Here is a 24752-nt window from a genome sequence, read left to right as displayed (position 1 = left end):
AAGGGAATTTTATTCCTGGAAATGTGTACAGAGCCCTTGCCACTGTGTCCCAGATGTGTTCTCCTTGCTTATCCTTTGAACTTTAGATTGCATTAGAAGAGCTAACATTTACTTATTTGGAAGGAGGCTGAGCCTCTTCTCGACCCTTCTCCCTGGCCATTTGAGAAAGGTCTGGGAGTGAGAACGATGCCTTTAATAAATGGAGACAGAGCCTCATCTTGCCAACAATATTTTTATCAATCTTTCATTTTACTATTTTACAAAACAGAATTCAAGGAAATGTTCAGATCTGGCATAGCTTCTCTGATCTATGATTCTCTAAGTTCGTAGATTAGTGCAGGACTTTTTGGCCCATAAAGTGGCAAAACTGAGGCAGGAAGTAGGGGAGTGATGGAGTCAAAGATATTCCAGATTGTAAGAAGAGCAATCTGAAAATCCATGATGGCATAATGAATTAATTAGAAACTCAACCAGAGGCTTTCCAATTTTTTTCCCTTTCTTCCCCTCCTTCCCCTCAGTGATTCTTCAGCATCTCAGAATAATTATGTCCTAGGTTTCACCTATAACTCTGTTTCCCTAATGCAGAAAATGGAGGTGAAAATGGACTCTGCATGTTTAAAGCTGAAGAAACACTTTATCTCCCCTACACCCCCACTTCCAATCATCCAAATAATTCATATAATTACTGCAGCCATTGAGTCCTGAAAAACATTTAAAATCTCCTTTAAACAGGTTTGTTTTGGTGCTAAAATGCTATTCCAAATATGAATTCTGCAAGCAAAAACACAATTTGCTCATAATAATTTTTATTAGCACTCTTTTACAACTTATAATCTTTACAAACTATTTTCTTATGTAATCTTTCTCAGAAAGCAGTTTACTTAAAAAGGCAGTTTATAAAAGTTGTAAGTTGCTGAGAAGTTGCTAAGGAAAATCATTTATGTGCAAAATAAAATATTGATCAAATGGTTATAACTTGGAGTGAGCTCTCACATAAAAGAAAAATAAAACGCAAAGATGTAAAAGCACTCAAGTGAAGAGGGACCTAGAAATAGAATTAATTACCAAGACGTTTCTGCTGAAGGGCTGAAATGCCTTACCTGGTCATAATCGCCTCCTTTCCTGCTGTGTGGGAAGAATCGATGATCAGACCTGAAACTTAAGAGAAACAACTTCAGCAGAAGCTGTGAAGAAAGGGAGTCACTGAAACAATTCTTTAAGTTAAAGCGATAGCCAATAGTTGATGGAAGCTACGAAAACAACTTTTCACCCTAAGGCAGACTACAGAGCCCATCTGACATGTTGTCTGACTTTAAAATAAGAATTAGAGAGAAATTACAAAGACATTTTCGAATCAAGTCTTGGGAAGATATGTCATGCTATGAATGATAGTGTTCAGAATTTGTAAGAAGTGAAGTGTGGTTTACCACATACCAGGGTGTTTTCCAACTATTGACAATGGATTAGTGGATCTGAAATAAAGGGCATAAGAGACATGGAATGCTAATGCTCACCAATGTCCACGCCTTTTCTGTTCTACCTGATCATATCATGAGATTACATTCCCCTTCCCAATTTATAGCTAGACGTGACCTCCGGATTAAGTTCAGCTCTGGACATAATAGGGCCACTACCATGATAGCCTATGAAACCTCTCAGTGAAACCCCGTCTCTACTAAAAATACAAAAAATTAGCCGGTCATGGTGGCACATACCTGTAGTCCCATCTACTCGGGAGACTGAGGCAGGAGAATCGCTTGAACCCAGGAGGCAGAGAGCGAGACTCTGTCTCAAAAAAACAAAACAAAACAAACAAAAACAAAACAAAACAAAACTCTCAAACCTCTCACATAGTATATACATCACATTCTCAGTCTTCCTTCATTTTTTGGTTGGAGACAGAGTTTTTCCATGTAGTACTTCAAGTCCCAAGAAAATGACATAACCTTAAAATGTAAGAAGCCTAGGTCCCTGAACTTCTGCATGGAAGGCTGCCAATCCATTTGGATTGGGATATAAGCAAGAAATGAACCTTTTGTTGTGTTCACCACCTGAGGTTAGGGGGGCAGGGTTGTTACGGCAACCAGGACGCCTTGATTAATACAATGCTTACGAAAAGTGTAGACTTCTTGCCCCATTCCCAGATATGCTGAAGCAGAAACTCCAGGAACAGCACCCAGGAATCTGGAATTCTCAGAAGTTCTCCACGTTATTCTGTGCACACCAAAAATGTAAGAAGTGCTGGGTTAGATTTTGATTTCTTTGAAAGTACTTCATGTATATCAAAATTAAACATTTTCGGCCAGGTGTGGTGGCTCATGCTTGTAATCCCAGAACTTTGGAAGGCTGAGGTGGGTGGATTACCTGAGGTCAGGAGTTGGAGACCAGCCTGGCCAACATGGTGAAACCCCATCTGTACTAAATAAAATACAAAAATTAGCCAGGCGTGATGGTGGGTACCTGTAATCCCAGCTACTTGGGAGGCTGAGGCAGGGGAATCGCTTGAACCCTGGAGGCAGAGGTTGCATTGAGCTGAGACCACGCCATTGCACTCCAAGCTGGGCAACAAGATCGAAACTCTGTTAAAAAAAAACACACACACAAAAAAACAAAGAAAACATTTTCAAAGGTCTTAAGTTGGACATTCAAGAGTTGTAAATCTGCTAATACAGAAAAATACATTTGAAATAATGTAAATCTTTCAAATACACATGTAGTTAGAATCATAAGGGTCAGAGTATGCAACATTTATTCAACAGATACTTCTTAAGCACCCGCCCCACTAGGTGCCAGGAACTGCTGTAGATACAAGGATCGAGATAGTAGCATTCCCCACTGCTACGGAGCCCTCTGTGGATATGGATAACTATAATATGCTGTGATAGGTGGAAATACCTGGCACTCTGAGCACAATTGTGAAAAACATTTAACCCAGGTGTGGTGAATTCAGGGAAGACATCTCAGCTGAAACATGAGGATGAGTAGGCATTAACTTGATGGAAAGAAAGAGGAGATAGGTAGAGTAAAACATTGGTGCAAGTAAGCAAACAGTATGAGTGAAGATCAAAAGGTGAAAGAGGATATGGAACGTCAGGTTAAAGATGGATGTGATGAGAATTGGGGATAAGGAACTAAGTAGGGGCCAGGTCAAAAGAGTGGTGAAAATCAATCTAAGAAATTTGGATACTATCTTCAGGGTCATGAGGAGCCATTGAAGGGGTTTTATTTTATTTATTTATTTATTTATTTATTTTAAATTTTAAGGTCTTCTTTTTTTTTTTTTCCCAATTATACTTTAAGTTCTGGGTTACATGTGCAGAACATGCAGGTTTGTTACCTAGGTATATATGTGCCATGGTGGTTTGCTAGCTAGGTATACACGTGCCATGATGGTTTGCTGCACCCATCAACCCATCACCTACATTAGGTATTTCTCCTAATGCTATCCCTCCCCTAGTCTCCCACCCCCTACAGGCGCCAGTGTGTGATGATCCCCTCCCTGTGTCCATGTGTTCTCACTGTTCAACTCCCACTTATGAGTGAGAACATGCAGTGTTTGGTTTTCTGATCTTGTGATAGTTTGCTGAGAGTGATGATTTCCAGCTTCATCCATGTCCCTGCAAAGGACATGAACTCATCCTTTTTCATGGCTGCATAGTATTCCATGGTGTATATGTGCCACATTTTCTTACTCCAGTCTATCATTGGTAGACATTTGGGTTGGTTCCAAGTCTTTGCTATTGTGAATAGTGCCACAATAAACATACGTGTGCATGTGTCTTTATCATAGAATGATTTATAATCCTTTGGGTATATACCCAGTAATGGTATTGCTGGGTCAAATGGTATTTCTAGTTCTAGATCCCTGAGGAATTGCCATACTACATTCCACAGTGGTTGAACTAATTTACACTCCTACCAACATTCCTATTTTTCCACAACCTCTCCAGCATCTTTTTTTGCATGACTTTTTAATGATTGCCATTGTAACTGGCGTGAGATGGTACCTCATTGTGGTTTTGATTTGAATTTCTCTAATGACCAATGATGATGAGCATTTCTTCATATGTCTGTCGGCTGCATAAATGTCTTCTTTTGAGGAGTGTCTGCTCATGTCCTTTGCCCATTTTTTGATGGCGTTGTTTGCTTTTTTCTTGTAAATTTGTATAAGTTATTTGTAGTTTCTGGATATTAGCCCTTTGTCAGATGCATAGATTACAAAAATTTTCTCCCATTCTGTAGGTTGCCTGTTCACTCTGCTGCTCGTTTCTTTTGCTTTGCAGAAGCTCTTTAGTTTAATTAGATCCCATTTGTCAATTTTGGCTTATGTTCCCATTGCTTTTGGTGTTTTAGACATGAAGTCTTTGCCCATGTCTATGTCTTGAATGGTATTGCCCAGGTTTTCTTTTAGGATTTTTATGGTCCTAGGTCATACATTTAAGTCTTTGATCCATCTTGAGTTGATTTTTGTATAAGGTGTAAGGAAGGGGTCCAGTTTCAGTTTTCCGCATATGGCTAGCCAGTTTTCCCAACACCATTTGTTAAATAGGGAATACTTTCCCCATTTCTTGTTTTTGTCAGATTTGTGAAAGATCAGATGGTTGTAGATGTGTGGCATTATTTCTGAGGCTCCTGTTCTGTTCCATTATTCTGTATATCTGTTTTGTTACCAGTACCATGCTGTTTTGGTTACTGTAGCCTTGTAGTATAGTTGGAAGTCAGGTAGTGTGATGCCTCCAGCTTTGTTCTTTTTGCTTAAGATTGTCTTGGCTATGCAGGCTCTTTTTCGGTTCCATATGAAATTTAAAGTAGTTTTTTTCCAATTCTGTGAAGACAGTCAATGGTGATGGGGAAAGCATTGAATCTGTAAATTACTTTGGGCAGTATGGCCATTTTCACAATATTGATTCTTTGTATCCATGAGCATGGAATGTTTTTCCATTTGTTTGTGTCCTCTCTTATTTCCTTGAGCAGTGGTTTGTAGTTCTCCTTGAAGAGGTCCTTCACATCCTTTGTAAGTTGTATTCCTAAGTATTTTATTCTCTTTGTAGCAATTGTGAATGGGAGTTCATTCATGATTTGGCTTGCTGTTTGTTATTGGTGTATAGAAATGCTTGTGATTTTTGCACATTGATTTTGTATCCTGAGACTTTGCTGAAGTTGCTTATCAGCTTAAGGAGATTTTGGGCTGAGATGATGGGGTTTTCTAAATATACAATCATGTCATCTGCAGAGACAATTTGCCTTCCTCTCTTCCTATTTGAATACCCTTTATTGCTTTATCTTGCCTGATTGCCCTGGCCAGAACTTCCAATACTGTGATGAATAGGAGTGATGAGAGAGGGCATCCTTGTCTTGTGCTGGTTTCCAAAAGGAATGCTTCCAGTTTTTGCCCATTCAGTATGATATTGGCTGTGGGTTTTTCATAAATAGCTCTTATTATGTTGAGATACATCCCATTGATACCTAGTTTATTGAGAGTTTTTAGCATGAAAGGCTGTTGAATTTTGTCAATGCCCTTTTCTGCATCTATTGATATAATCATGTGGTTTTTGTCATTGGTTCTGTTTATGTGATGGATTACATTTATTGATTTGCGTATGTTGAACCAGGCTTGCATCCCAGGGATGAAGCCCACTTGATCATGGTGGATAAGCTTTTTGATGTGCTGCTGGATTTGGTTTGCCAGTATTTTATTGAGGATTTTTGCACGATGTTCATCAGGGATATTGGTCTAAAATTCTATTTTTTGTGTTGTGTCTCTGCCAGGTTTTGGTATCAGGATGATGCTGGCCTCATAAAATGAGTTAGGGAGGATTCCCTCTTTTTCTATTGATTGGAATAGTTTCAGAAGGAATGGTACCAGCTCCTCCTCGTACCTCTGGTAGAATTTGGCTATGAATCCCTCTGGTCCTGGACTTTTTTTGGTTGGTAGGCTATTAATTATTGCCTCAATTTCAGAACCTGTTATTGGTCTATTCAGAGATTCAACTTCTTTCTTGTTTAGTCTTGGGAGGGTGTATGTGTCCAGGAATATGTCCATTTCTTCTAGATTTTCTAGTTTATTTGCGTAGAGGTGTTTATAGTATTCTCTGATGGTAGTTTGTATTTCTGTGGGATTGGTGGTGATATTTCCTTTATCATTTTTTATTGTATCTATTTGATTCTTCTTTTTTTTCTTCTTTATCAGTCTGGCTAGTGATCTATCTATTTTGTTGATCTTTTCCAAAAACCAGCTCCTGGATAGATTGATTTTTTGAAGGATTTTTTTGCGTCTCCATCTCCTTCAGTTCTGCTCTGATCTTAGTCATTTCTTGTCTTCTGCTAGCTCTTGAATTTGTTTGCTCTTGCTTCTCTAGTTCTTCTAATTGTGATGTTAGGATATTGATTTTAGATCTCTTCTGCTTTCTCTTTTGGGCATTTAGTGCTATAAATTTCCCTCTACACACTGCTTTAAATGTGTCCCGGAGATTCTGGTACATTGTATCTTTGTTCTCATTGGTTTCAAGGTACCTCTTTATTTCTGCCTTCATTTCATTATTTACCCAGTTGTCATTCAGGAGCAGGTTGTTCAGTTTCCATGTAGTTGTGCAGTTTTGAGTGAGATTCTTAATCCTGAGTTCTAATTTTATTGTAGTGTGTGGTCTGAGAGACAGTTTTTTGTGATTTCTGTTCTTTTACATTTGCTGAGGAGTGTTTTACTTCCAATTATGTGGTCAATTTTAGAGTAAGTGCGATGTGGTACTGAGAAGAATGTATATTCTGTTAATTTGTGGTAGAGAGTTCTGCAGATGTCTATTAGGTCTGCTTGGTCCAGAGCTGGGTTCAAGTCCTGGATATCCTTATTATTTTTCTGTCTTATTGATCTGACTAATATTGACAGTGGGATGTTAAAGTCTCCCATTATTATTGTGTGGGAGTCTAAGTCTCTTTGTAGGTCTCTAAGAACTTGCTTTATGAATCTGGGTGCTCCTGTATTGGGTGCATATATGTTTAGGATAGTTAGCTCTTCTTGTTGAATTGATCACTTTACCATTATGTAATGGCCTTCTTTGTCTCTTTGTTGGTTTAAAGTCTGTTTTATCAGAGACCAGGATTACAACCCCATTGAAGGGGTTTTAAAAGGAAACGCATTTAGTCAGATTTTCTTAGAAAAATTATTCCAGCTGTATTGTGGGGAATGTATTGGATGATCCAAGACTGGAGAAAACCAGTTAAAATACTTATATGTACATGTGGCAGAAATCCAGGTGATAAGTTAACTAATTAACTAGTTCACTCAACCAACATTTATTGAGCCCCACAAAAGCTTGGTGAGGGAGAGAGAGAGAGAGAAAGAGAGAGAGAGTGAGATTGAATGTGTAATTAAAAAGTAGCTCAGAGTAGTCACAATAAGGGTGGAGAAAAGTAAGTACTGGTTATTGATGAAATGTAGGAAGTGAAGAAGTCCAAGATGATGCTGGGCTTCTGGCATGAATGGCACCACCATTCATTGAGATAAAGACAGGAATAAGACTAAAAAGATAGTATATTCGCTTTTGGACTTACACTACACCTAATTTCAAGACTTGTGATAAAGATACAGTAATCAAGACGGTGTGATATTGGCAAAAAAATAGAAAAATAGATCAATGAAACAGAGTAGAGAGTCCAGAAATATATGCACACATATGTGGCCAATTGATTTTCCACCAAGATAAAAAGCAATTCAATGGCATAGAGATAGTCTTTTCCACAAAATATTGGAACAATTGGACAACAATATGCAAAAAAATAAACTTTGATCCATACCTTATATCATATGAAAAACTAACTCAAAATGGATTTTAGATCTAACTGTAAAACTTCTAGAAGTAAGCACAGAAGAAAACATCTGTGACTTTAGATAAAGATTTCTTATGAAAAATACCCAAAACACAATGCATAAATAGATAAAATGAATACACTGGATTTCATCAAAATTAAGAACTTAGAAAGATGTTGTTAAGAAAATTAAAAAACAAACCACAGACTGCGAAAAAATATTTTAAAATCACATATCTGGTAAAGAACTCAAATATACAATATATGAAGAATTCTCAAAAGTCTATAAGAAAATTAACAATTGTATTTAAAAATAGGAAAAAGAGATTTGAGAAGTCTCTTCACCAAAGGAGATATTTAGATGGCAAATAATCACATGAAAATGCTTAACATCAATCATTAGGGAAATGCAAGTTAAAACAACAGTGAGATGCCACTGTACTCCTATTATAATGGCTAAAATTAAGGGACTAATCATACCACATGTTGGAGAGCATGTGAAGTAACTGGCACTTTCATATATTACATACACTAGTGGTGGGAGTGTAAAATGGTACAACTCCCTTGGAAGACAGTTTGGCATCTTTTACAAAAGTTAAATTTATCTATCATGTGACCCAACCATTGGTTGCTAATTATTTATTTTTTAAAAATGAAAATGTATGTCTATCCAAATACTTTAGATGCATGTAGATAGGAGGCTTATTTGTCATAGTCCCAAGCTGGAAACAACCGCAATGTTCATCAACAGATGAGTGATTAAACACATTGTAGTGTATCTATACAATGGCACACTTCTCAGCAACATAAAGGAGTTAACTATTGAGACATGCACCCAGCCTAGTATTTATTTTTTATCCAGAATCCAACCAAGATTCACACCTTGCATTTGGCAGTTATGTCTCTTTAGTTTCCACCAATGTTCCCCTCTATTTTTCATCTCATTGAATCCTTTGAAGAGTCTAGGCTAATTGTTCAATGGAGTATCTCACGATCTGGGTTTATCTGTTTCCTTGCCATAAATTTCGGGTCATGTATGTCTTGTAAGAACTCCACAAAAGTGAGGCTATGTTTCTCCAATTCTATTACCTTAGGAGGCACATCAATCATATCAGACCACCCCACTTTGGGGGATGCCAAGCTTGACCACTTAGTTAAGATGATTATTGCCAAGTCTGAAGTAGAGAATTTTCTTAAAGATTAGAGAACTGTGTTAAGAAGTAGAGTAGGAGAGATTGATGCTGCTGGAAGAGAAAGCGTAATAATTGAAGTGAGGTTCCTCAAGGAGGTTAGAGGGAATGAGACCCAGAAGAAAGAAGGAGAAATTACCCTTACACAAAGGAGAAGCCTCTCTTCAACTTGTCAGATTCAAGAGAAGTTCCTCTTCAAAGGTTTAGTTTTCTTAGTTTCTTTGTTCTTTACTTTCAAGGTCCAACTTCCTTATCCTTTGTGCCTCCCTGCTCCTAGTTCCAGTAAACAACTCTCCCATTGGTCCTTATCTACAGAGCCCACATCTGCTACTCACTCTGTAATTTACCCCTCCCACTGTGATGGCTCTTCCTGCCAAAGCTGTCTTTCAAGTTAGCCAGTTGGGTTCAGTTTAGATTGTTCAGTCCAACTCCAGCCAACGGAGACAGAACACAGTAGTAGGGACAAGCTGCATTAGGAATAAAAAAACCCTTTCCCTCTTTTGTTCTGTGTGCTTTCATGGGAACCAGTCCTGTGAGAAGCACCCTTCTGCAGAAGTAAATTTGCCTTGCTAAGAAATCTTTTGTTGACCGGGCGCAGTGGCTCACGCCTGTAATCCCAGCACTTTGGGAGGCTGAGGCAGGCGGATCACAAAGTCAGGAGATCGAGACCATCCTGGCTAACTCAGTGAAACCCCGTCTCTACTAAAAATACAAAAATTAGCCGGGCATGGTGGCGGGCACCTGTAGTCCCAGCTACTCGGGAGGCTGAGGCAGGAGAATGGAGGGAACCTGGGAGGTGGAGCTTGCAGTGAGTGGAGATCGCGCCACTACACTCCAGCCTGGGTGACAGAGTGAAACTCCATCTCAAAAAAAAAAAAAAGAAATCTTTTGTTTGAGTGCTCATTTTCTTTGTGACTCCAAGCTTTACTTCCAACCAACTGAACCAGAATGAAAGGAGGAGAACTCAGTGCAGATGCAGGAAGTTGCTAAATGTTCAGTCTGATGACCTTTATTTTCTCTGTATAGTAAGAGATAATGTCATCTGTTGAAATGTAGGGGGCAGTGGTGGGGTTAAAGAGTTAGAGACTTGAGGCCTTCTCTGTCCTTATACAATGCTTTTAGCCCTGCAAGCTATTGGACTTAAAAAAAAAAAGAAAGAAAGAAAGAAAGAAAGAAAAGAAAACTCATTAGAAAAGTTTCTTTTCTGCAATTGATCTTTCCTAATCCCTCACCTGGCAGCTCTGCTTGATTTAGTTTTGATTGGATGGTCTCTAGGAAATTAGGGCATTGGATCGAATCAGTGAGAGGTTCTGGACCGTTTTTCGATTGTTGGCCTCTGAAAACGTGATGATGAAAATATAACTCCTTTTTCCAGAAGGATGAACATTTGCACATACCCACGCAATATTGCATTCAGTTTTTAAAAGTTTCATTAACTGTCACTTAATATAACCTGAATTTGATTACTGTGGGTGTCTTTACAGTTATATGACATTATGAACATACCACAAAGTTGGTTTGTTAGCCAAAATTTAAAAAATTTTTGTTGTAATGTTTTCCCCTAAACTTGTATGTGTGTGGTTTTTGTTTGTTCATTTTTGTTTTGTTTTTGAGATGGAGTCTTGCTCTGTCGCCCAGGCTGGAGTGCAATGGCACGATCTGGGCTCACTGCCACCTCCATCTCTTAGGTTCAACCAATTCTCATGCCTCAGCCTCTGGAGTAGCTGGAAGTACAGGCGTGCGCAACCATGCCCAGCTAATTTTTTGTACTTTTAGTAGAGACGGGGTTTCGTCATATTGGCCAGGCTGATCTCAAACTCCTGACCTCAAGTGATCTGCCCACCTCGGCCTCCCAAAGTACTGGGATCACAGGTGTGAGCCACCGTGCCCGGCCCCTAAACTTGTATTTGAGATCCCTTTCCGTAGTCAGTGAGGTCTAAAGCTGCCAGCATATACATTTCCCTTCTGACTGATCAGATTTTTCTCTCCCAGTGTGACCCTTCCCTGTTAGAGCACCTGAAAGTCTTGTGCTAGTCACCCCATCAGATTTTATTTAAACAGGATCAATCTCTTCAGCTTAAACAGCTGACCCTGACACCCTGTTTGTGGACTGGCAAGAGCCCAGCCCTGCAGCTGCAGTTGTTGAGGGGACGTCAGAGATACTTGCCACCCAGCCAATTCACTCTGACCTGGGAATCATAAGACAGAGAGAGGAGTTTTGGCACAGAAGGCAGTGCAGGGGACTGATGGGCTGATGAGGGGGTCTCTGCTGAACACATCTGAGCTCGTGATCTCTAGAGTACTTGGAAATGACAGGCCTAGGAACAAACCATGGAATGAAAGGAGGAAAGAGAAAAGAAAACATTTCCCCCAAATAAGCAGGCAAGCAGCAAACATACACCATTAAAAGTTTCGTGTACAGGCCAGGCATGGTGGCTCATGCCTGTAATCCCAGCACTTTGGGAGGCCGAGGGAGGTGAATCACTTGAGCTTGGGAGTTTGAGACCAGCCTGGGCAACTGGCAAAAACCCATGTCTACAAAAATTAGCCAGGCATGGTGGTACATGCCTGCAGTCCCAGCTACTTGGGAGGCCGAGGCAGGAGCATCACCTGAACCCGAGGAGGCTGAGGCTGCAGTGAGCCATGATCATGCCACTGCATTCCAGCTTAGGTGACAGAGTGAGACCCTGTCTTAAAGAAAAAAAAGAAATTCACATACAGAGGTAGCCTTTTTATTATTCTTAAATTAAAATAAATCACATCTTATCTCCCTCTCTGTCTGTTAAAAGGTTACTAACAGTTTGTCCAAAGGAGCAGTAGATCTGCTCAGTATCCAGAGAGGGTACAAACCCTAATCCATTTCAGGAAATAAGTGGGCTGCATAGGTCAGATGATTTCTTCCCACTTTTCCTCTAAAACAGAAGTTTCCTTTACTCTCTATCTGTGCTTTCCCCTTTTCTGTGGCAGTTCATTTTCTCACCACTACTAACTATACTCTACCAAATTCCTAAAATAATGGTATAAAAATTACATGTGATTTATTTCCTTTTTTTTTTTTGAGACAGAGCTTCACACTGTCATCCAGGCTGGGGTTCAGTGGCAGGATACCAGCTCACTGCAACCTCCACCCCCCAGGTTCAAGCGATTTTCCTGCCTCAGCCTCCCAAGTAGCTGGGATTGTAGGCACCTGCCACCACGCTCAGCTAATTTTTGTAATTTTAGTAGAGATAGGGGTTCACCATGTTGGCCAGGCTGGTCTCGAACTCCTGACCTCAGGTGATCCACCCACCTTGGCCTTCCAAAGTGCTGGGATTACAGGCGTGAGCCACTGCGCCCAACCTTGTTTTGATTTTATCTACAGCTCAATAGGATTTGAAATGACTTACAATAAAGACTAAAATGCTGGGTAACCACTAAAAGATAGCAGAAGAATATGAGCCAACCAATAGGTGGATTATAGCTGTGTCATAAAACTTAGGTTTAGCAAAACCACGCAACTGATCCCCAAACATAGTTCTGAGCACCCGGGAAGCCAGGATAAAAAAGAGAAAATATAATAACTGAACTAGGCTTTATTATCTGTGAAATTAAATATACCAACTTTAAAAATGCCTTTCCTATTATTAAATTCTAAACTGAATTTATCTGTCACAGAGATATTCAACTAATATGGTAGATTTATTATATTTAATTTTGAGATATCGGAACACTTTTATATGAAAATTTCTCAAATATATCCTTGAAAAGTGCCAAAGGAAGACGGTTAAGCCATTGATTTGTTAAGGTCTTCTCATAGGTAGTATAAAGAAGTCTATCACAGGTGTGTTATTTGTTAGTATTTTTGACTCAGCATGAGGATAGAACTTAGGCTAGAGGAGAATTTCAGCTGGAAGGATGTATCTTTGGCCATGCTTTTTTGAAAATTCTTCTCAATTAATCAGTGGTCTCAGGTGAGTAATTAACAGACAATGAATAGTAGGTAATTTGAGACCTAGAGCATAGATTCCACATTGTTGATAGGAAATTCATGTGCTAGCCAGGCGCTGCGGCTCACACCTGTAATCCCAGCGCTTTGGCAAGCCAAGGGGGCCGGATGGCTTGAGCCCAGAAATTTGATACCAGCCTGGGCAACATGGCAAAACCCCATCTCCACAAAAAATAAAAAAGTTAGCTGGGTGTAGTGGCACAGGCTGTAGTCCCAGCTACTCAGGAGGCTGAGGTGGGAGGATCTCTTGGGCCCTGGAAGTTTGGGAGGTGCCTTGGCCTCCCAAAGTGCTGAGATTATAGGCATGAGCAACCATGCCCAGTCAGGCTTCCCTTTTTGATAGGAGTTTGTCAATGAGATTATCTGCTTTTTAGAATGGTTGCTAATGAAAGTAAGACTATGGCCAGGCGCCTGTAGTTCTAGCACTTTGGGAGGCCGAGGCAGGTGGATCACTTGAGGTCAGGAATTCAAGACCATCCTGGCCAACATGGTAAAACCCCATCTCTACTAAAAATACAAAAATTAGCTGGGCATGGTGGCGCACACCTGTAATCCCAGCTACTCGGGAGGCTGAGGCAGGAGAATCGTTTGAACCCAGGAGGCGGAGGTTGCAGTGAACCAAGATTGTGGGCTGCTGCACTCAGCATGGACAATGGAGAGAGACTCTGTCTCCAAAAAAAAAAAAAGTAAGACTATGCCATCATTAAAGAAAAGAATGCTTATCCATTAGTTTGTCCTGGAAAGACAGAATGCATCCAGCTCATCTAAAGGTTGTACCAATATATTTGGTATGAGTTCCAGGAAATGGTGAGGAAGTTATAAAGCTGCTACAAAGAGGACACAGGATTTCTGATTCTGCTCCTCAGGACTTTCATTTAAGTGGGCTGATGAAGTTAGAGTAGGATCAGATTTACATTATCCATTTCAGTAAGGACAAAAGGGGACATGGTACAAGCTACGAGAAGCAAAAGACTGATGACATCAGCGTGGTTGTTGAAGCAAGAGGAAATTTGCATTACAGTTTTCCGTATTATTAAAATAAAATGATTTCCTTTACATCCAAAGTCCACTCAAATACCTTATCCTTAAAGAGTTAGTCTTTAAAAGACTCCTTTGGGAGTTATTTCTCCTCTGGGAATTTGACTATCATATAAATCAATAAATAAAAGGATGTTCTAAGAAGAATAAACTGATAAAAGCACTTCTTTGAGGTCTTGTTTTTCTTTATAGAGAAAGAGTCTTGCTCTGTTGGCCAGGCTGTAGTGCAGTGGTGCAATCATAGCTCGCTGAAGCCTCCAACTCCTGGGCTCAAATGATCTTCCCACCTCAGCCTCTCGAGTAGCTAAGACTAGAGCTACCTTCCCCGGCTAATTTAAAAAAAAAAAAAAATTTTTTTTTTGTAGAGATGAGATCTCACTATGCTTCCCAGGCTGGTCTCAAAATCTAGGCCTCAAGCAATCCTCCCTACTTAGCCTCCCAAAGTGCTAGGATTACAGGTGTAAGCCACTGTACCCAGTCTTGAGTTTTAAGATTTGGAAAACAAGTCTAACTGATGTTGACAGTGTGCCATGAACAGAGAAGTATGATAATAAAATTACTTGGACCTGAGGTTCAAATAAACAACAGCAACAACAACATGTCTAGGTCATAACTTGAGAACTGATTTTGACACACACACACGCACACACAGAAACAGAGACAGAGAAAACAAAAATTCCATTTAAATAGATCAACATTCCCTGAATTATTTCCCCAGAATGTGAACTCCATACTAGTTCCGTAGCAGTTCCATATTTAGCCAAAAGAAAAAGGGGTTTCCTTAGTTAAGTAACTTTGGGAATCTACATACTGCCTCCTGATTCCTGGTGAATCACGATGTACATTAGCATAGGCAGAACGGTATACTTTGTTCAACCTAGTTTTCTGAACTTGTTTCACCAGGGCATTCTTTTCATGTGACATTTATTAATTTCCTACTAAACTTTGCTAAACAGAAGAGTAAATGAAATGCTGGCCATGTTTCTATGCAGAGTACTACGTAGTAGCTTTATGCTTATGTTACAAATGGAGAATCCACGGGCAAAGGACTTCATCTTCATGAGTTTGCCATACTTCACTCAAGGAAAAATTCTGAAAAATTAAGATAAGTGCACACCAGTTAATTTTTTGTTCTTATTGGTACAACTGGTCCCAGAAGGGTCTGGCTTCTTTCTTGATATCTACAGGCCCTGTTCCTTCTGCATCTATGGAATAAACTACTCTGCTGGTAGAGATGCAGGTGTTGTAGACAGCTACCATACAATAGGTACCTGGAGTTAAAATTATAAAAAATTTGTTATAAAAACTAGATTTCTCTGGTTTAATGTAGATAAGAAAAAGTTTTATATACATGTGATATTTTCCTGTAATTGATGACCTTTAAAATTATTATCTGTTAAATGTTGTTTCAACATGTAGTCTACATTTTAAAAATTATTAATGAGACAGTTTACATTCCTTTAGTAAGAAATCATCAAAATCCATTGTGAATTTTAAACTTACTTCATAATTCAACCTGAACTAGCCACATTTCAAGTGATAAAAGCCTTGTGTGGCTAGTGGCTACCATATTGGACGGCATAGCTTTAGCCTATGTAATTTCCTATCTAGTAAAACAGAAATTGCCATAACCTGCCTCTCAAGGTTGTCTTAAATATTACATGCGATAATTTATCTAAAAACATTGCTGAAAAAAATAATGGGTGTGGTAGGCCGAATAATAGATGACTCTCCCCACTCAGATGTCCGCATCGGAATTCCTGCAACCTGCAAGTATGTTACCTTAAATGGTAAAGGGGCCTTTGAAGATGTGATGAAGCTCAGGATCTTGAGATAGGGAGATTATTTTGGATTATCTGAGTGGGCCTGATGTAATCAAAGGTGTCTTTTTGTGTGTGTGTGAGATGGAGTTTCGCACAGTCACCTGGGCTGGAGTGCAACGGCACGATCTCGGCTCACTGCAACCTCCGCCTCCCAGGTTCACACAATTCTCCTGCCTCAGCCTCCCGAGTAGCTGGGATTACAGGTGCACACCATCACGCCTGGCTAATTTTTGTATTTTTAGTAGAGACCGGGTTTCACTATGTTGACCAGACTGGTCTCGAACTCCTGACCTCCTGATCCGCCTGCCTCAGCCTCCCAAAGTGCTGGGATTACAGGCGTGAGCCACCGTGCCTGGCTACAAGTGTCTTTTTAGGAGCTCTGGAGGCAGGATATTGCAGTGATTAGTTGGAGATGTGGTGATGGGGACAAGAGGTTAGAGTGATGTGAAGAGGACATCGTGAGACGAAGGGTGCAGGAAGCCTCTAGAAGCTGAAAAAGATAAGGAAACTTCACCCCTCACAGTCTCCAGAAGCAGCCAGCTCTGTAGACACCTTGGCTTTAGCCCAGTGAGACTTTGGACTTCTGACCTACAGAACTGTAAGATAATAAAAATCCTAAGTTCTTGTTCTAAGTTCTGTGTGGTGGTAATTTATTACAATAGCAATGTGTAACTAATACAAAGGGCCATGTAAATGAGATATATCACTGTCATCATATGTGGCTATAAAAGACCATTTTAGGGCAGGGAGTGGTGGCTCACACATGTAATCTTGGCACTTCAGGAGGCTGAGGTGGATGGATCACCTGAGGTCAGGAGTTTGAGACCAGCCTGGCCAACATGGTGAAACCTGGTCTCTGCTGAAGATACAAAAAATCAGCTGGGTGTAGTGGCACATGCCTGATATCCCAGCTATTCGGGAGGCTAAGGCAAGATAATTGCTTGAACCTGGGAGGCGGAGGTTGCAGTGAGCTGAGATCACGCCATTGCGCTCCAGCCTGGGTGACAAGAGCGAAACTCTGTCTCAAAAAAATAAAAACAAAAATCAAAAGGACCATTTTAAGCTTGGCTTGGCAAGAATCAAGGCTGAGGTGTTGTGAGGGTGGGAGGATTAGGTGTGGGTCTTGGCTATTTCCAGGTAAAAAGGTAATTTCCCACTTCAGTCTTCATCAATTTGCACTCAGAAATAAGAGGCAGAAAAGCCACCTAAGGAACATATATTAGACCCTATCCCTTTTCCTCTGAGTGTGAAAGACATACAAATATTATGATAGACCAGTGCTCCAGCCTAAGGCCAGATTGCAGAACGGAACATACAGGTCCCTGAGAAGAGACCACCACAAAAGAGGACAAAATCTGGGCTGGTGGCCTGGACTCAGCCTGAGCAGCTTGGCTGTCAGAAAACACCTGCTGGTTTGGGACACAGCCCATGGATTAAAACTTCTCACTCAGCCTTCCCAGTGCTGTGAGACCTCCATGGTAAAAATGGCTGTCAACTCAAAGAGCTGTACCCCTCTGAGACCAGGCCGTTGTGTGACCGGCTGCCACTGCCTGACATTCCATTGGGATGATGGCAGGGGTTTGGGGTGGGGACTCCAGGCCAGCAGGAGGCCCAGTAGATCTCATTGCTGCAGGCTGGCTGGCTGGCCTCAAGGACATCTGAGTTGTCTCTCTCCTGCTGCGGGCAGCTGGCAAGCAGTGAAGGGGACTCCCAGGAGGAACCAGGGGGAGCTTGAGGAGGTCTGGCAAGTGGAGCTCAAGGGGATGGTGATCTGGGGTAATGTGAGTGCCTTGGTTTTTGCCATAAGCTTGCAGGCTATGGATATCTAGGTTACTATAAGGAGCTTTTCAGTCCTCCATTTGCTTCAAGAACAAAGAAATGACCACGTGGCCAGGTGAGATGGCTCATGCCTATAATCCCAGTGCTTTGAGAGGCCGAGGCAGAAGGATCTCTTGAGGCCAGGAGTTTGAGACCAATCTGGGAAATACAGCGAGACCCCATTTCCACACACACACAAATTAGCAGGGCATGGTGGTGTGCACCTGTAGCCCCAGCTACCCGGGAGGCCAAGGCAGGAAGATCACTTGAGCCCAGGAGGCTGAGGCTACAGTGAGCCATGACAGTGCCACAGCACTCTAGACTCGGTGAAAGAGCAAGGCCCTGTCTCGAAAATATTAAAAAACAAAACGAAGATGGCCATGTGCAAGAGATATTCTGGGAACAGTGTGCCTAGCAAGATAGAGATTAGAGGATTAGACAGTGTCCATTGACAGTGGGGCTTCAAATGACACCTTTCTTTGGGAGACTGTTCTTATCAAGGAAGAGTGAATTGAGCTGATCACCTGCAAATTTAAGAGAGGGGCCACCTGTAGCTGTGAGGCAGGGTGGCAAGGCCACTCACAGTACATTTTAGTATAAATGCTGGTCTCAGCTGGATGCAGTGGCTCACGCCTGTAATCCCAACACTTTGGGAGGCCCAGGCAGGTGGATCACCTGAGGTCAGGAATTTGAGGCCAGCCTGGCCAACATGGCAAAACCCTGTCTCTACTAAAAATACAAAAATTAGTTGGATTAGTTGGCTGTAGTGGTGCATGCCTGTAATTCCAGCTACTCAGGAAGCTGAGGCAGGAGAATCACTTGAACCTGGGAGGTGGGGGTTGCAATGAGCTGAGATCGCACCACTGCACTCCAGCCTGGGTGACAGAGTGAGACTCTGTCTCATAAATAAATACATAAATGCTGGTCTCTGAGGAAAGGATGGACCAACTGACAGAGACACAAGACTGCCCTGAAAGGTAAACACCTGGGGAAGGGTAGAGGAGGAACGAAAGGATTGTGGAAGAAGGACTGGCTCTAACACAATGAAAGACTGGAAACACCATCAGATCTCAGTCCTGGGCAATGGCGGGCTGGTAAACTGGCTCTCCGGAAGAACCATCACCACCATCCCCAATACACCCTCCCTAGAAATTAAGCCTTTAGCATCTAGTAACAATTCAAGGTATTGGGGTGGACCTCAGCCGAGAAATCCTGGGCTTTCTGCCAATAGGTGCTTGGGAAAGTTTTGCTGCAGGGCAAACAATAATGAGAAAAGCAAAAGAACTGTGAACATATTTGCACTGTGAGTTTGTGGAATAAACAGCTTATACTATTGATATAAATCATGTTCTACTTCCGGAAGCATTCAGCATTCAATAAGACAGTCACCCTCACCATCTCATTCCTGATTAGACTTTGTATGGCCTTGTCGTCTAAAACCTCAAATGGGAGTAGTCTTAGGAGAAAAGGTTATGAAATACTCACATGACCCATTGGCTGCCATCCTTTGCAAACAGGCCTCTAGACAAGCATCACTGGGTTTGTCTGACATTTGCCAAATTCCTACATAAATAACCATTACCTGAATCTCTAGCAGCTGGGAAATAAATAAGATTTAATAGGTTCAGACTGATAAGGTGGCCCAATCCAGCTGACTTTGCTTTGAAACCAGATTAGATGCCCATCTAGAAGCTGTGAGAGTTTAAATATGTGCTAAACGTGGCCCCGAAAGCCTGTTAGCCACAGCTCTGGGCTTCATGGAGGTGTGAGGGGAAAGAAATTTCCTCGGTGCCCAACTGTAGAACATTTTAACACCCTCTGTCTCTGCGGATGAAATACTGTCATCCTGTGTGGTCTAAAGCCTGTCTCTGTGTTCTTCTTTAATATTCAGTTTCATCAGAGAAAATGATACACAGTAATTTTAAGAGAGAGCTATTGCTAGAAGAGGTCAGGCTGGAAAAATGAACGGCTCAAGGCTGCTGCAGTTCTTATTAAGGAGAAAAAGTGTATGCAGATGAAGACAGAGATGTGCTTCGAGATGGAGGGGAATGCTGACAGCAGGTTGGTAGAGAGACTCTAAAAGCGTTTTCTGATTGGAAAATGACCACTATGAGGCTTCCATCGTGCTGACCTGCAGCTGTGATGGGGTTATAAATCTCTCTTCCCAGCAGCACTGAGTTTAGTCCAGGACTCCCCGTGCAATTAAGGAAGTTCCACACGTACTCGTTTGCATAAATCAAGGAGATCGAAGTAACAGGAGAAAGAGGGGAGAAGAAGGGAACTGGTGATTGAGAAGGCTTATAGGAGTGGGTTTTTCATCAGCTTCTAAAATGTCTTCCAACTGTTTGCTGATAGCCGTAATTAACAATTCAAAGCAGCTTCGGATCTCAGTTGTCAAGTTCTGCCCTCGTTCTCAGTTACCGGGCAAGGTGGGTATGTTCTACCCATAGGAGAGTGACGTGGCTCGCATCACGGACCGCAGGAGTCCCTACTGTTACATTTTCTGTTGTCTCAAGATTTATAATGGGTGGGTTCATCTTGTGGCTTGTGGGTGGAGGCAAAGCCTGGAACACTGGCACATATCCAGTCAGGACCACTCATAACTCAGGTGGCAAAGTCACAAGTTTCAGGGACAAAGCCAGAGGTGTCTCTTAGCAAGGGAACAGTCAGAAAAGACAAAAGACACAAGAATAGGCCATGTATTGCAGGGGTCCCCAACTGGTCCGTGCTCTATAAGGAACGAGGCTGCACAGCACGTGGTGTTTTTATAGCCGCTCCCCATGGCTCATTATGGCCTGAACTCTGCCCCCTGTTAGATCAGCAGCGGCAATAGATTCACATAGGAGTGTGAACCCTATTGTGAACTGCGCATGCGAGGATCTAGGTTGCACGCTTATGAGAATCTAATGCTTGATGACCTGTCACCTGACAACGCCAGATGGGGCTGTCTAGTTGCAGGAAAACAAGCTCGGGGCTCCCACTGATTCTACATTATGGTGAGTTGTATAATTATTTCATTATATATGATAATATAATAATAATAGAAATAAAGTGCGTGATAAATATAATGTGCTTGAATCATCCCGAAACCATCCCCCTCCCCAAGTCTGTGGAAAAGCTGTCTTCCACGAAACTGGTCCCTGGTGCCAAAAATGTTGGGGACCACTGGTGTAGTGAATATAGGCAAGTTTGTTCCATGACATCTGTGGGAGGTACAAGAGAGGGATATGGAAATAATTCTGTGTTCAAGTGTGACACGTTGCAACCAACCCCAGAGCCTGTGGATTTTAACATGCGTAAAACTCCAGACCCTGCCTCTCAGTATAGAGCTGGGTTCTATATTTGGCTAGTTGATGGAGCCTGTGGATTTTAACATGCCTAAAACTCCAGACCCTGCCCCTCAGTATAGAGCCGGGTTCTATATTTGGTTGGTTGATGGAGCCTGTGGATTTTAACACGCCTAAGACTCCAGACCCTGCCCCTCAGTAAGAGCTGGGTTCTATATTTGGTTGGTTGATGGGCTGAAACCCATCAATTTCAATATCTCTAGATTATGGCAAAATCGTTTAGCGGCTCCTCTGACTGATGGACTATTCTTTTTCTCTTCCATCATCACAGCATGTCGAGTATGTGCTTGCCATAATTAACTAACTTAATGTTAATAGCAAACTTCAATGATGTATATCAGCCCTCAAACTCACTAAGATGAAGGAAAAAAAGAGTAATTTTTTTCTTGCTTAACACACAATCCCCTGGGGAAATCAGAAGCTAAGGAAATTTCCAGCAATGAAATTAAAAACTATTCTCTCAGTGTATTAAATTAAATAATAGGGAACAAGAGTGGCTGTAACTTAACTGTAAGGGACATGTTAGTGTCATTTCTGAATCAACAATACTGACACACAATGCACCTTCAATAAATGTTGACAGAAAAAGAGAGAGAGAGGCTAACAGCATGAGGGAGGGAAGGAGGAGGAAAACAGACTGCGAAAGAGCTGACTCAAGTTTAGCTGTGATTTTTGAGGAAGCCAGTGAAAATGGAGAATAGATAACTTAATGTATATATGTTGGAAAGATCTTTTAATTGCTTCCAAACACTTTTGATGTATCAATAGTTACAGTGACATATAACTATCAAGAGGATCCTTAAATGTTTTACTAGAGTAGAAGGAGTCGCCTAATATTGCCTTCAGCTGTGATGATGAGCACCAATCGAAAGTGGAATTAATAAGGTTTACCTGAGTCAGGTAAAGAACAAGCACACAAGGAAAAGTGTTCTCCTGAAACTTTTGGATTAAAATGAGAAAAAAATGGTATCCCATATTCTCAACCTTTTTATATATGTATATGTATATATATGTGTGTGTTTGTGTGTGTGTGTGTATGCGCGCATGTGCTGGTGCACACGTGTGTGTGTTATGGTTTTCAATTAAAAGATTCATTTGTGGGAAATCAGGATCTCAAAGAGATATTTGCACCCGCATGTCCATTGCAGCACTAGTCACAACAGCTAGATGCAGAAACAACCTAAATGTCCATTGACAGAGGAACCGATAAAGAAAATGTGGTATATATAATGTATTAGTCAGCGTTCTCCAGAGGGACAGAACCAATAGGATATATGTGTATATGAAAGAGAGTGTATTACGGAGAATTGGCTCACACAGATAGGCCATCTGCAAGCTGGAGAGAGAGAGAAGCCAGTAGTCCAAGTCCCAAAACTTAAACCAGGGAAGCTACAATGGAGCAGACAAAAGCTACAGTGCAGCTGTCAGTCTGCTGCTGAAGGCCTAAGAGCCCTTGAGAAGCTGCTGATTTAAGTCCCAGAGTTCAAAGGTCAAAATACCAGGAGTCTGGTGTCTAAGGGCAGGAGGAGAAGAAGCAAGCAGCTGGCATGGGGAAAAAAAGAGAGCTAGAAGATTCAGTGAGCAAGCCTATTCCCCGTTCCGCCTCTGGCTTCGTTTCAGCTGCACTGGCAGCCAATTGGATGGCACACACACATTGAGGATGGGTCTTCCTCTTCCAGTTCGCTGATTCAAATGTCAGTCTCCTCTGGCAATACCCTCACACCCAGAAACAATACTTTACCAGCCACCTAGGCATCCCTCAGTTCAGTCAAGTTGACACTTAGTATTAACCATCACATATACACAATGGAATATTATTCAGCCATAAAAAAGAAGAAAATCCTGCCATATGCAACAACATGGATAAACCTGAGGACATTATGCTAAGCGAAATAAGCTGGCCACAGAAAGGTAATGACCATGCAATTCCACTTACATGATGACATCGATGGCAGCAGTGACCCATCTGGAGCAGCCACTGTGAAAATACTGGTTGCACAAAAGCTAGCAGAAGGAAAGAAATAACTAAGATCAGAGCAGAACTGAAGGAGATAGAGACACACAAAACCCTCCAAAAAATCAATGAATCCAGGAGTTGGCTTTTTGAAAAGATCAACAAAATTGATAGACTGCTAGCAAGACTAATAAAGAAGAAAAGAGAGAAGAATCAAATAGATGCAATAAAAAATGATAAAGGGGATATCACCACCGACCCCACAGAAATACAAACTACCATCAGAGAATACTATAAACACCTCTATGCAAATAAACTAGAAAATCTAGAAGAAATGGATAATTTCCTGGACACTTACACTCTCCCAAGACTAAACCAGAAAGAAGTTGAATCCCTGAATAGACCAACAGCAGGCTCTGAAATTGAGGCAATAATTAATTGCCTACCAACCAAAAAAAGTCCAGGACCAGATGGATTCACAGCTAAATTCTACCAGAGGTACAAGGAGGAGCTGGTACCATTCCTTCTGAAACTATTCCAATCAATAGAAAAAGAGGGAATCCTCCCTAACTCATTTTATGAGGCCAACATCATCCTGATACCAAAGCCTGGCAGAGACACAACAAAAAAAAGAGAATTTTAGACAAATATCCCTGATGAATATCGATGCAAAAATCCTCAATAAAATACTGGCAACCCGAATCCAGCAGCACATCAAAAAGCTTATCCACCATGATCAAGTGGGCTTCATCCCTGGGATGCAAGGCTGGTTCAACATATGCAAATCAATAAACGTAATCCAGCATATAAACGGAACCAAAGACAAAAACCACATGATTATCTCAATAGATGTAGAAAAGACTTTGACGAAATTCAACAGCCCTTCATGCTAAAAACTCTCAATAAATTTGGTATTGATGGAACGTATCTCACCATAATGAGAACTATTTATGACAAACCCACAGCCAATGTCATACTGGATGGGCAAAAACTGGAAGCATTCCCTTTGAAAACTGGCACAAGACAGGGATGCCCTCTCTCACCACTCCTATTCAACATAGTGTTGGAAGTTCTGGCTAGGGCAATCAGGCAAGAGAAAGAAATCAAGGGTATTCAGTTAGGAAAAGAAGAAGTCAAATTGTCCCTCTTTGCAGATGACAAGATTGTATATTTAGAAAACCCCATCATCTCAGCCCAAAATCTCCTTAAGCTGATAAGCAACTTCAGCAAAGTCTCACGATACAAAATTAATGTGCAAAAATCACAAGCATTCTTGTACACCAGTAACAGACAAACAGAGAGCCAAATCATGAATGAACTTCCATTCACAATTGCTTCAAAGAGAATAAAATACCTAGGAATCCAACTTACAAGGGATGTAAAGGACCTCTTCAAGGAGAACTACAAACCACTGCTCAGTGAAATAAAAGAGGACACAAACAAATGCAAGAACATACCATGCTCATGGATAGGAAGAATCAGTATCATGAAAATGGCCATACTGCCCAAGGTAATTTGTCATCAAGCTATCCCCATCAAGCTACCAATGAGTTTCTTCACAGAATTGGAAAAAAACTGCTTTAAAGTTCATATGGAACCAAAAAAGAGCCCACATTGCCAAGACAATCCTAAGTCTAAAGAACAAAGCTGGAGGCATCACGCTACCTCACTTCAAACTATACTACAAGGCTACAGTAACCAAAACAGCATGGTACCAAAACAGAGATATAGACCAATGGAACAGAACAGAGCCCTCAAAAATAATACCACACATCTACGCCATCTGATCTTTGA

The sequence above is a fragment of the Theropithecus gelada genome, chromosome 3 (assembly GCF_003255815.1).
Source record: "Theropithecus gelada isolate Dixy chromosome 3, Tgel_1.0, whole genome shotgun sequence".
NCBI lineage: Eukaryota > Metazoa > Chordata > Mammalia > Primates > Cercopithecidae > Theropithecus > Theropithecus gelada.
The sequence above is the reverse complement of the archived record's forward strand: the minus strand, read 5'-3'. Positions refer to the sequence as shown.